General features: G+C 57.4%; 1 protein-coding gene across 2 annotated transcripts in view; it reads left to right on the forward strand.

The window, feature by feature from the left end:
* The first annotated feature begins 7,680 nt into the window (after nt 1-7,680).
* Kiaa0513 (KIAA0513 ortholog) overlaps nt 7,681-13,268 on the forward strand; it is a 49,376-nt gene continuing 43,788 nt past the window's right edge. For both annotated transcript variants that reach the window (XM_026411431.2, XM_026411432.2), the window contains exon 1: nt 7,681-7,785. The gene's annotated coding sequence lies outside the window, so the exon portion shown is untranslated. The remainder of the gene's footprint in view (nt 7,786-13,268) is intronic.

Here is a 13,268-nt window from a genome sequence, read left to right on the forward strand (position 1 = left end):
TGCACGCCTCCGCTGTAATTGGGGTATAATTGCACAGAGCAATATTAAGAGCTTTGTGTGTGTACCCCGGGGCGCCCTGCCACTGAGCCACACCCTAGCCCTTCTGTAACAGGGTGCACTTGGTGCTCTGACTAGATCCCTTGTCACTTTGAAACTTACATGTTTTTTTTTTTTTCCTTTTTCCCAAAATTCTCCCCCCTGACCTTCTCTTCCCTGATCTCCTTTTCCCTGATCTCCTTTTCCCTAACCTCCTTCCTGATCTTTTCCTCTCTGATCTTTTCCCTAAACTTTACCCTGATCATCTCCTCTCTGATCTTTTTTCTCTAAACTTCTCCTTTCTGATCTCTCCTCCCTAATCTCATTTTCTCTGGATCATTTCTATAAAAGCCCCCTGTTCCTGCAGATGGGCAGGATCACAGTCTTAGGGACAGGAGTCCCCTGTGTTTCTCCTTTGCTAGCAAAGCAATAAACCTGCTTTTTCCTTTTTCTCAAGACCTTTTCTTTGTTATTAGGTTGGCGTCCAGGACCAGGATCACACTTTGGGTTATAAAGCAACTAACACTGAGTAGTGGGTTGTAAGTTGGTGAAAAATAAGTACAGCTAGAGGGTCTGTTTGGGTTTTTCCTGGTAAGAGTCTCATCTTGGGGAAACATTCTGCCTCTGGTTTTCAGCAGCAGGGTCTTGTGACAGGTCTGTTGACAAGAGCACAAGGAGCCGTGCCCCCGATTACAGCACGTGGCTGTAATCCAGCAGCTCAGGAGTTCAAAGCCAGCCTCAGCAGCTCAATGAGACCCTGGGGAGGATCTGGAGATGTGGCTCAATACCTAGCACCAAAAAGAAAACAAAAGAGCACCACACAAATTCAAGGCGAGCCTCAGCAATTTAGTGAGGCCCTGTCTCAAAATTTTGGGAAGAAAAGCCAGGCACTGAGGTGCACACCTGTGATCCCAGCATCTCAGGAGGCTGAGACAAGGAGGATCAGAAGTGCAAAGCCAGCCTCAGCAACTTAGTGAGACCCTGTTTCTAAAAATTTTTTAAAGAGATGGGGGTGTGACTCAGTGGTCAAGCACTCCTGAGTTCAATCCACAGTACGAATATATATATGGAAAAGGGCTGTTGGCATGGTATCATGTAGCTCAGTGCTAGAGCACTTGCATAGCATGCAAGAGGCCCTGGGTTCCAGCACCCACCCACCCACACAAACATGTAAGTGACTGCACCAGTTGGCAAAACAATTCACCTGTAGCCAAGGATTCCTGTCTCTTTCTCGGCCTTGCTAGTGTTTCTGCCGGTCATTTCCCCTCTGAAAGCCTCTGCTTTTTAAAAACCTCTAGGAGATTCGACTTGATTTCTAAGGTCTCTTCCTGTTTTAAGATTATGGCTCAACCCCGGTTGTGCCTCTCCCTGATTTCACTGCCTGAGACAAACAACCTCCTGGCACTGCTGGTGCCGGCAGGATGGAGAGCCTCCCTGCTCCAGGTAGGTACCTGTTCACTCCTCAGCCTGCAGAAGCTGGGCCCACAGAGCACTTCCCAGGAATCAGCCAGTTAGAGGCTCTGTTCAGGTAGAAGGAAAGTGGACTGCCTCAGAGTCAGAGTGAATGACATGCAAAGCACAGTAGATGGCAAAGATAAACATGTTGGTTGTACCAGACACAGTGGCGAAGGCTATAATTGCCCTCACGAGGTTGAGGCAGGAGGGTTGCAATTTGAAGCCAGCCTGGGCAACTCCGTGAGACCTTTTGTCAAAAAAAAATTTTTTTTAATTTAAAACAGGTGTAGCTCAGTAGCCTTGGTTCAATCCCCAGCACTGAAAAAAAAGAGCCGGTTGTACCCTATAATCGAAGGCACACCAATTAGTCACTTGTAAATTCATTTGGCTCTTTGCAAAGCAAGTTAGCAAGGCAGATTACCAAAATTAAGTGTGCCCTTTGACCCAGCAGTTTCTGAGAACCTGAGCACCTCCAGTGGCCTGTGGGCAGAAACAAAGATTAGTGACACTGTTGTCCTCATGCAGGGAATACCTAGTGCAGCTGTAGAAAAGAAGCACTTTTATGAATTGATATGTAGGATCTTTAAAGTTGCTAAAAAGCAGAGTTGAGGGACATGTATGCTCATATATATAATATAAATGGAATATTAGCCATGGCCCTTTTTTTGCTGGGGGAATGGTCTGGGGATTGAACTTGGGGTCTTTGGCATGCATGTGCCCTGCCACTGAGCTACACCCTCACCCAACCCAATTTAAATACGTGATAATATAATTAAATAAGAATAATCAGCAAGATACGGGAGCAAGAGCAAATGATGCAGTGTGCACTTTCTTTAGTCATCAAGGAAATGCCAACTCAAACCACAACAAGCTCGAGCCCCATACCCATAGAGAGCTAAAATAGGGGCACCAGGTGTTTGCTGCAGGGGACACATGGTGGGTGAGTGCCACCTGCCTTGGGTGGCACAGGCATGCCTGCTAAACACTGAACACACCTGCACTCACCAGAAGGCCCTGGTGGCGGTGTTCACACAGACTGGTCACAACACCCCAACCTGAAGTCACCGCAGCGCTCACCAACTAGAGAACAGGTGACCTGTGGTCCACTGCAACACCCGCAGCCTGGAGGATGAAGTCTGAGCAACACTCAGAACAGACCCAAGTCTGAGGTGTGAGATGCCAAAGGCACCTGCCATAGGCTCCCGTCGCAGAAACAGGCCGCGCTGTCCCTGTGTGGGCAGGGCAGGGCAGGGCTCCCTGCTCTCCCACCTCTCGGCCAGGGTGCTGGCTGTGAGGCATCCTCGGCAGGACACCACCCTGCTGCGGGCTCCCACTTGAGGCAGGAGTGGGGTTTGTGGTGGTGAATTTGTCAGGAGTTCTAAATCACCGTGGTGTGATGGTTCCTGGATTCTCGGCACTGGCCACCTCACCTGGCCTGTGGGTGGAGCCTGCTGGGTGGAGCCTGGCTGAGAGTGGACAGTCACGGAATGCAGGATGGGGCGTGGGTGTCTGCCTCCCTCCCTGCCCGGTTCCCGTCACGTTTGGCCCCCTTACCCTTCACTCTTCCTCCCAGGGGAGCTCTGCTGGTCCCTTCACAGCTGCCCCCAGGGCCCATAAAAGCAGGCCCTTGGTAAGCACTCAGGGTGGCAGTGCAAGCCACAAACAGGCCAGCAGGGAGGTGGCGAGCCAGGCTTCAGCCCCGTCTGTCCTGTCCTCAGAGGCACTGCGTCCTGGCCTCCCTGTGGACCAGGTGTCCGCCTGGGGCAGCTGAGGGACAGGTAAGCCTAGCGCCACCTGCCTGGCTCTGCCTCCTTGGCTGGCCACGCCCCTGCTGCCCTAGCTCTGCACCCAGTTGCCTCCCTGACGCTCGACAGGGTCCCCCAAAGTCAGATCCCCACCCCATCCACTGAGCCTCCCAGCAGTGAGCCCTGACGCCACCCCGGGGCCTCCTCTGGGCTCCTGCGCCCCGAAACTCCTCGATGCATTCGGCAGTTTCTGAATGAGCAGGTGCTGCAGACACGAGCGGTGTTGAGCTGGCGTCACCCACAAGCAGAATGACAGACCTGCTCGTCCCGACAGAGGAAAGACACCGCGTGCTGGGATGGCGGCCAGAGGCACCTGACCTGTCTCACGCTAGCTTCCTCCAGGAAGGGTGGGGCGTTAACTGTGGGGGGGCAGAAGGAGGGGGTTCGGGCAAAGGGGCAGGTGGGGAGGCCTGAGGTGAGAAGGTGCGGGGGCTGTTGGGAGTCCGGTGTGGGGTCAGCATGTGGAAGGCAAAGGGCACAGGTGAGGCCTGGCCAAGGAGCTTGAGCAGGGCCTAGTGATGGACTCTGGCCTTATCTGAGGGGGGGGAGGGAGGCCGCTGGAGGATCTGACCGCACTTGCAGGCTGAAAAGGACCAAGGATGGGGAGAGGGAAGGTCAAGGTGACGGGGTTAAGGCAGTGTTCTGCAGCGGTCACAGACAGACTGCCCTCACTGCGCGGCAGGGTAAGCGCCCCCTGGGAACTGTGCAAGGGAGAACACGTGACCACCTTCACCCCTGGGTAAGGAGACTCCACCAGCAGGGAATCGGGCACTGCTGGCCTCCTGGTGCTCCCTGACACACCACAGGAGCCACCAGGAGAGCCCAGGCAGAGACACTAGGCACAGCTAGCTGTGCTCCCAGTGAAAGTGACAGGGATTTGGGACAAGGAGAGAGAAATGCGGAATCTTACGGGAGATGCACAAAACAGTTGCAAACCTTGGCCCTCGTAAAATGAGGGAAATACACAAGCGCAGGAAAACTGTGCAGCTCCACCCGGCTTCACCTCCAGTCCAGCCCCTGGTACAGCCTTCTATAAAGGTCAGACCCCCAGCCTGGGTCAGGGCCCCTCACTCTCCAGACACTCTCCCTTGAACGCATATCGGCCTTCCCAAATAAACCTCTGTCTCTGCCATTGTGCGGCTGGTGCTGAAGTTCTTCTCCATCGTGAATGCCAAGAACCCCGCTGGTCCTAAGCTGAGCTCTCCCCCCCCTGGGAACTCCTAGGACCCTTCTCTGGAGACATTTTTCTCCTGTGACAAAAGGAGGAGAAAGCCTGGGGAACTACCCAGAGCACTGGGATTCTGGAGCAGGAGGGGCCCTAGCAGGAACCAGCCCTGCTGATACCTCAATTCTGGAACCTGACCCCCAGAGCTGCGAGACAATACATCTGTGTTTTTGTGAGCCACTAGGTTGGTGGTGGTCATTTAGAAAGCAGGGGAGAGAGAAAGATAGGCCTGTGGCTGGGTGGAAACAACTGATAGTAAGTCACACTAGCTGCTGCATCTTGTGTAACTGCCTATTTGGACTTATCCTCTATTTGAGGTTTTGGGGTTTTGTTGTTTGTGTTCTTCCTGGTACTGGGGATTGAACCCAGGGGCACTCAATCCCTGAGCCACATCCCCAGCCCTTTTTATTTTGAGATAGGGTCTTCCTAGTTGCTGAGGCTGGCTTTGAACTTTCAATCCTCCTGCCTCAGCCTCCTGAGCTGGTGGGGTGACAGGTGTGCACCACCACGCCCAGCATCACATTCTCTCTTAAAAAAACAACTTGAGGGGCTGGGGATGTGGCTCAAGCGGTAGCGCGCTCACCTGGCATGCGTGCGGCCCGGGTTCGATCCTCAACACCACGTACAAGCAAGAGATGTTGTGTCCCCCGAAAAAAACTAAAATAAATAATCTCTCTCTCTCTCTCTCTCTCTCTCTCTCTCTCTCTCTCTCTCTTAAAAAAAAAAAAAAAACAACTTGAAGTTGTGCGTGATGGCACGTGCCTATAATCCCACCTACTCTGAAGCCTAAGGCAGGAGAATCAAAAGTTTAAGACTAGCTTGATGGGCTGGAGTTGTTGCCTGGCACGTTCAAGGCCCTGGTTTGGATCCTCAGCACCGCATAACAATAAATAAAAATAAAGGTATTGTTGTTCAACTACAACTAAAAAATAAATATAAAAAAAAAGACTAGCTTGAGCAATTTAAAAAGACCGTGTCACAAAAAATAAACAGGGCTGAGGACATAGCTCAGTGGTACAGTACACCCAGATTCAACCCCCTATATCATAAAAAATACATAAATTAATAATAAAATCAACTCAAATGGAGTTTTTGTCACTCATAACTGAAAAAATGTTTCTAAATTACACCTTTGGGTCCAGAAACAGTGTCCACCATACTTCCTTAGCTATACATTTCACAGCAGGAAACAAGGTTAACTGACCAAAACGTGGTCTTTGTCCTTGGTGCGTTCTCTTTGGAGAGGTCACAGGTACATCTCCATGACTTGTCTGTCCTGAGTATTTATTTCCCAGGCCTGATGTGGAGTTTGCTGGTAGTCTGTGGTTTGCAAACTCTCTTCCTCTTTTTTGAAATGGCCATGTTCATATGCCTCTGTCCAGCTTTCTGGCAAGGTCAGACGACCTTTGATGAAGGGGCAGAGAGCTGCATGAGTCCTTTAGGAGAAATGATGTCCCCCCAAATGGAATCTGACCTCAATGAACTCACACTTTTTCAGGGAGAGCACTGGTATTGCCCAGATCAAATCAGGACTGTCCAGTCAGTGTGCAGTGCCCAGCTCACCCACTCTAAGGGTGTGTCTCTCTAGCCACTGCAGGAGTCCCCCATTCCCACAAGTTCCCCAAGATGGCACTTGTATTCTGCCACACACAGGCAGAGCCCAACAGAGACCAAGTATGCCACTTCTCTGTAGTGTCCACTTGAGGGAATGGAAGGCTACCTTCCCTTCCTGAGTTCACACCAAGCTTGGGCACCCCGAGATCCAGCTTCTTCCCCAGTGGCCAGGCCCAAATCCTCAAGCAAACCAGGAGGAACCGGAACAGTTTCGGTGCTGAAGGTCCCCAACCCTGTGGGACTGCAGTTTCCAACACTGTTGTTCCCTTAAACTTTTCCAAGCAAGTCCACAGTCAACAGGACCAGCCTGGGGCATGGGCTGACCCTGCATCACCAGCACACTGTCCTCTTTTCTCTTGAGTGGCAGAACTCTGGGTCCCCAGCATGAGTCCCACCTTGCTGTAACACATTCAGCCCCACTGCTGACCCATCACTTCAGCAGAGCCCCACAGAAGCAGCACTTTGGTGCAGCCCGGTGGCTCAGGGAGTGTCTTCAGAAACCCGAGGGCCAGAGCCAACTCCGCGGAGTCAGAAGCTCCACTCTGCTGGGTGCCGGAGCCAAGTTCGACAGACCCCAAGGTCAGCGAGTAGGGGTGTCCGTCTCTCTGCTCCCTTCTAGAGCTAAGGGCTTCCGCTAGAGGTAGCTCAGGTTTTTGTCTGTTTCTCTGGAGGTGGAACAAACTGAAGGGGGCCTCCAGTTTCTCGTGTTCCTGGAAAGATCCTGAACTCAGCACCCCGCCTCATCATCCAGAGACCCTTCCACAACTGCAGCGACCCCGGCCCTGCCGCGACCCCTGGTTCTGCGGCAACTCCGGCTCTGGAAGACCCCGGCTCTAGGGCGATCCCCGCTCTGCAGAGACCCTGACTCTGGAGCGACCTCGGCTCTGGGAGGACCCCGGCTGTGCAGAGACCCCCCACTTTGGTGCGACCCCAGCTCTGCGGGGACCCCGACTCTGGGGCCACCCCCTGTGCAGAGACCCCGGCTCTGGGGCGACCCCGGCTCTGCAGCGATCCCCCGGCTCTAGGGCGATCCCGGCTCTTCGGAGACCCCTCTGGTGCGACTCCAGCTGTGCGGAGACCCCCAGCTTTGGGGCAACCCAGACGCAGGGGTGACTCTGGCTGTGCAGAGACCCTCGGCTCTGGGGTGACCCCGGCTGTGCAGAGACCCCAGCTCTGGGGCGACCCCTCGCTCTGGGGCGACCCCGGCTCTGCGGGGACCCCCGACTCTGGTGCTGTGCAGAGACGCCGGTTCTGGGGCGACCCCGGCTCTGCGGTGCAGGGAAGGTGCGGCCGCCGGGCCAGGGACACCGGGTCAGCACCAAGCCAGCACCGCGGCCCTGGCTCCTCGCGGGGCTCCTCCTCCAGCCCTGAGGCCAGGTAACTGCTCCTGCGCGGCGGGGAGCCCCGAGCCAGGACCGCGGAAGAGTCGCGCACCAGGCGGACCCCGCAGGCCGCGCCGCCGTCCCGTGACGCCACGGCGGGGGCGGGGCTCCGCGCCTGCGCAGACGGGCGGGGCGGGCCGGCTGACTGACAGCTGGCCGCGGAGCCTCGGAAGGACCCGGCTGCAAGCGCTCGGCGCAGTCGTCGCAGCCGCCGACCGGACGGCGCCCGCCTGCAGCCCGGTCCTCTGCCTGCCGGCCGCCCGCAACGGTGAGAGGGCCGAGGGTCGCCTGCGGGTTCGAGAGGGGGTGGCCCGGGAGTGATGGGGGAGCTGCGTGCCCGGGACGGGATCTTTGGAGACGCGGGTTCTGCCAGGGGTGACAGATGGCAGCGCGGCGGGTTGGCGGGACGAGGTGCTCCGCGGGGCGACAAGGACGTGGGTCTCCCCTGGTTGGCAAGGGTTTGGGTGTCCGCTGGGCGACAAAGGCTGGGACCTCCGCGAGGTGACAGGTCGAGGTTCGCAGACTGACAACGAGGGGGTCTCCGCCGGAGAGCAGGATGGGGGCAGGTGTGGAGGAAGGGTCCGTGGTTGCCAAGGGCGTGGGTCCTCGAGGGCCGGGGTCTCGACGGGGTCCTGGCTTGCAGGAGGCAGGGTACTAGGGCAAGGGGGCTTGATGGCGAGAGAGGCTGCCCCTTGGCTGAGGTCAGCAGATGCTGTGGCTCCGCGGCTTCGGGGTGGAACTGGGGTGTAGACTCCGGGAAAACAAGAAACCCAGACTCCTGGAAGGACCTGCTGGGAGGGTGGCTAGGACCTGGGCGCAGGGCTGTGGGTCACGTTTGTGTGAGTGGTGGGCTTGAGGGTGCAGCCTGGTGCTCCGGGGCTGGCAGGCGGGGTGGAGGAAAAGCGGTCCCTGACCCAGGGGCTGCCGGGTCAGCTCTGCCGGTGCCCCGCAGCGCTCCCCTCTGCTCCTGAGGTCCCTGAGCATAGCGGGTTATGGAGGGCACAGCAGTGTGGCCGTGGCTCTGGAGCTCCTTGAGGACAGCTGGCTCAGGGAGCGGAGCCAGTGTCCAGGTGTTGGTCTTCCTGGAACTGGTGCCTGCCCCCTCCTACTGGCTTCATGTTTCCCTAGGTTGTAGGTCGACTGGACGTGGGAAGATCAAAAGGGGAAGAGGAAGAGGCTTTGTAGTGGCCAGCTCCTCTTCCTCTCTGGGTCAGTGCCGGGCATGAGTGCCCACCTGCAGATTGAGCAGGGACTCACCTCTGAGCTGGCACAGGGGAGGTGTCCACCACGGAACCCGTCCCTGAGGTGAGTCAGTGTTAGAGGCAAGCTGACAGTGTCCAGACCCAGGCCACCCGCCTGGCCAAGATCCAGCCCCCAGCCTGATGCTCATGCTTCTGATTCTTCTGACCGGAGGCGGCCTCTGCCCTAGACCTGAGGCAGGATGGCCAAAATGCTTGACCCTGAGCGAAGGGGCCTAGGCGGAGTGAGCGGAGTGCCTTCCGTGGGCACCAGTGGAGGAGCCCCTGCTCTGCAGGTCTCCCCTCCAGCTGCCTGGGGTTCTATCTCCACTTTGTTCAGAAATAGCGCTGTGGACGCCTGTGAAGCGCAGGGCAGCGGGCTGTCGAGATCAGCTCACTGAAAAAGTTGACTCATGAGATTTTCTTTTTCCATCAGAGATGAAGGTGGCGTAGGACTCAGGCACAGGGAGTCATGGGTTGGTGACGGGCAGATTATCTCTAGCCTCTGTGTGGCTGTCCTGGGTTTCTGGTGGTTGTCTGTCGATGGTTTGTGTCCGTCCTGCTACTGGACAATCTCACACCTCAAGGCAACAAGAAGCCACCCACGATGGGGATAGATCACTGGCCTTGGGAGTCTGCTGGAGTGTCCCACATGTGGGGAGTCTGCAAACAGCAGATGTGCCACTCTCTCTATGACCAGGCTTTGTACCTCCAAAGGTAGGTCCCTGGATGGCAGCTCCAGGTGAAGGGGGCTTCGTTAGGCCCTGGGAAAGGTTCAGGTGGGCGAGTCATGCCGATGCCTGCCTCCTAGTTCCTTCTCCCTCCACCCCCGCCTCCTTTCACAAAAGGAAAATGATGGGTTCATTCAAAGGAATATCAAAAGCCGTGTTAAAAACTCACCCAGCAGCAGGAAGGAACTGCACAGAGATGAGGGAAGTCCCCGCCCATAGCAGCCCTCCCTTCCAAAGCGCTCCAGAGCTCCCGATCCATCTTCTAGACGAGCCTGGGACATGGGGCTCCCATACCACTGACGGAGCTGGGGCTGGCGTGCCCAGAGCCGCTCAGCTGGTGCAGGCAGAGCGCGGTGTCAATCCCAGCCGCCAAGGCTGGGCGAGGCAGCCGCCCCCAGGGGTGCAGGTGGAGCTGGTATCTGGTGGAATGGGCCTCCAGCCAGACACCCCGTCTCCCCCAAAGGCCTGGGGCAGAGTGCCCTCCCCAGCTCACCCCAAGCTGGCCAGCGCAGCTGCACTGTCAACCCAGATTTGTTTATGATGGTTGAGAAACGGGGCAGGACGGGCGCTTTGCTCAAGTGCCTGGGTTTCCAAAGAGCCCAGGTGTCTTCAGATGTGTGGGGCCAGAGCCAGGCCACTCCAGGGAAACCTGCCCTGGTGGCTTTCCTGTCCCCTCCCGGAAGACAAGGGCTGCGGGGAGGAGGTGCCGTGTTTGTTGACTCAGTGTTCTGTACGTGGCACTGCTGGGGCAGGTAGCACTTCTTTTTTTCCCCTTTAAGGACAAGCTGTTCTGTTGGGGAAGAGAGGCTTCCGTCCCATTTTCCAGACCTGCGTGGCACGAGGACTCCTGGGGAGGGGGCCTGACCACGCCTGGGCAGGTCAGGGTACAAAACAGCACTAAAAGCGGGGCCACCTGGGGCCCCACTGGTGAAGTGCAGTTCTAGACCCGGGAGGGTCTGCCGGCTGTCTGATCAGGATGCCGTGTTCTCCTGTGACAGGACCTTGGTGAGGGACCCGGGGGAACCAAGGAGACTCGCTGCCCTTCACTCCAGTGCTAGACCTGTGCTGATGAGCCAGGAGGGTCTTGGGGGCTGTCGTTGACAAGGTCCGAGGACCAGAGGACAGACCTCATCGTTAGAAAGCTTTCAGCTTCTGGACCTGGATCGCCTGCCTCATTCCATCTCTCCCTGAAGCTTCTCAGTTCCCTTGTGGAGAAGTTCTCACCTGTTCCCATGGTCTGCCAGGTGACCTACGGGTCCTGGCCAGCCTCACCTGCTTTTCCAGCTCAGCAGGTACCACTCTCACTCACAAAGGTCTCACCTTCTTTTTGGGCCTCTAGCATACCCAGCTCGCTCTGCCACAGGGCCTTTGCATTGGCTCTCCCCACCATCAGATTTGCCCCTGAGCACCTCCTTGTCATTCAGGTCTGCTTCAACATCACATCCTCAGCCTGACCCTCTCTAAACCATCAACTGATGTCCCTTTTTCCTCTGGTCCCTAGCCCACTTGCTCTGTTATATTGCATTGTTTTATTTTCTTGGAAACTATATCAGAAATGACCTTGTTTTTTAGAGAATGCTTCTGACATCTCTTCCATGTTCGCTGCTGCCCCTGCTCTTCCTGTTGGTGCAGCACAAATGCAGACAGTGCCTGGCTTCAGCAGGTGCTCGGAGAGGACTCCCGAGGGCAGGAGAGACAGCCGGGCGTCTTCAGGGTGGAAGGCAGTGGACAGGAGTTGGTTTTCTCTTACCAGAGGTAGTGGAGCGGAGCCCGACCCCTGGGCAGAACTGGGGCGGGAGGTGGTAGGGAAACCCAGTGACCCTCGGGCTCCACTTTCTTGGGCACAAGAATAAAGTACCACAAACTGGGAGGCTCAAGACAGCAGTGCTTTCTTCCCTCCCATTTCTGGAACCCAGAAGCCCCTGATCAAGGGTGGCTGACGGGTTCCTTCTGGGTCTCAGAGGGAGACCACCACCTCTCCAGGTTCTGGTGGCCGCCCGTGACCCCTGCTGCGTCTCCGCGTGTAGCCCCGTCACTCAGACTCTGCCTCAGGTCACAGGGCCACAGGCTTCCTGCTCTGTCCCCACATCTCTCCCCCCGTGCCTCGGTCTCTTCCTGGACGCAGGTCCACCTGCTCCTGCCCCCTCCTCCTGGCCTCATACCCACAGAGGCCCTGGTTCCAAATAAGTTCCGCACAGGTTCTGGGCTGGAATTTCAGTGTCTCTTTTTGTGGGGACACAATTCACCGCAAAATACCTTCTAACTTCAAGATCAAGTGACATTTTAAGAGGAAAATGTGGCAGAGATCAGGGTTATTTTTAGGGGTGATTACTGGGTATTTTTACAGGGAGCGTCGATGAGCCTCTCAGCTTTCGAGGTGAGGGGCTGTAGGTACATGGGCATGTGCTCCCCCAGAGGGGAGCGGGGCCCAGTGTTCCAGCGACTTGCCCCAGGGCACCAAGCCAGCAAATGGCGGGGTGACTGTCGAGCCCCCATGAGTCTCCTTGCCCTCAGATTTTAACGCCCGTGGCCTCTACCCTACTGATGGGAGGCTGGACTCCACAGGGACAGGGTTCCTTCCGGAGGTTTTGGCTTGATGCTGTCCAGGTCGTGGAGGGGCAGCAGCTCCTGGCCTTCAGCAAGAGAGGAGGGACCAGCCTTGGGCTGCCCATCAGGAGGGGCCGCGCTGTCCCATGCGATGGGCTGATCTTTGCAGCGGAGCTGGTTCTGGGCTTCGGGGCGTCTCCAGTCCAGGTGGGAGTGAGCCCTGCAGGAGTGCAGGTGGCTGCTCTCGGGGGAGCTGGTGGTGGGCAGAGCTGGTGGCGGGCAGAGCTGCTGGCGGGCAGAGCTGGTGGCGGGCACACCGACCCACAGTGACGGGCATCTGGGCCCTCACGCCCCTTGTGTTCCGAGCACAGCCTCGCTGGCACCCCACCTCGATGGCATCTCACCTCTCCTGCTGAGATCTGTCTGTGCTGTTGGACTCGGGGTCCTGCCGCTGCAGCCAGGTTCAGGTGACATGAAGCGAGGCCAGTGAAAGTGAGGTCCCCTCTCCTTCCTGGGGGCCGCCCCTGCCTCTCCGTCCCCGTCTAGAGAGCCGAGGCTCCCTGAGTGCCCTTACGGATCACCTCCGCGCGGTCCCTCCCAAGCCCTTCCTTCCTCCTCCTCCAAAAGGAAAAAGCCCTCTCTGCAGTTCCCTGCAGACTGGCTTGTCCCCAGGAGTCCACTGACCAGGTCCCTGCTCAGCTTCACAGGGGGAGAAGGTGTGGGGGAGACGCCCCCAGGGGGCACAGGGGTCGGTGTGGGGACAGTGCTTGTGGTCAGGTGGTCTCCAGAGCTGTTCTCCTTCTACTTCACATGGTGGGACGTGGACCGAGGACCCAAAGGAAAGCAGCAGGAGAGGAGGGGGCTCTCTGTCCCGAGGGTCCTGGCCCTGGCACGTGTCTATTGGGTCTGCTGCGCCCAGCCCAGCCACGTGCTCCCTGCTCGCTGGGTGGCCTCCAGTCCTGCCCAGGGCACTCGGGGGCCCCTGTGCTGTCGCGATGAGAAGCTGGGCAGGGTGAGGTGGGGCTTGTCCCTGTCACCACACAGACCCAGGCCACCTGGCCCCGGGCCCTGCTTCTTCCCCGTCCTGTCTGCTTTGCTCCCTCCCCAGGCTGAGTGCCTCGGAGGCCCCCTGGGTGCCAGCTTGTCCCCAGCGTCCTCAGCCCTCCCCTCTGAGAGCGACACCCTGCTGTGGGGTCCTCTGCCCACCTCGCCCTCCTGGCCTGTGGCCTGATTGG

Source organism: Urocitellus parryii, chromosome 15 (genome assembly GCF_045843805.1).
Source record: "Urocitellus parryii isolate mUroPar1 chromosome 15, mUroPar1.hap1, whole genome shotgun sequence".
NCBI classification, from domain to species: domain Eukaryota; kingdom Metazoa; phylum Chordata; class Mammalia; order Rodentia; family Sciuridae; genus Urocitellus; species Urocitellus parryii.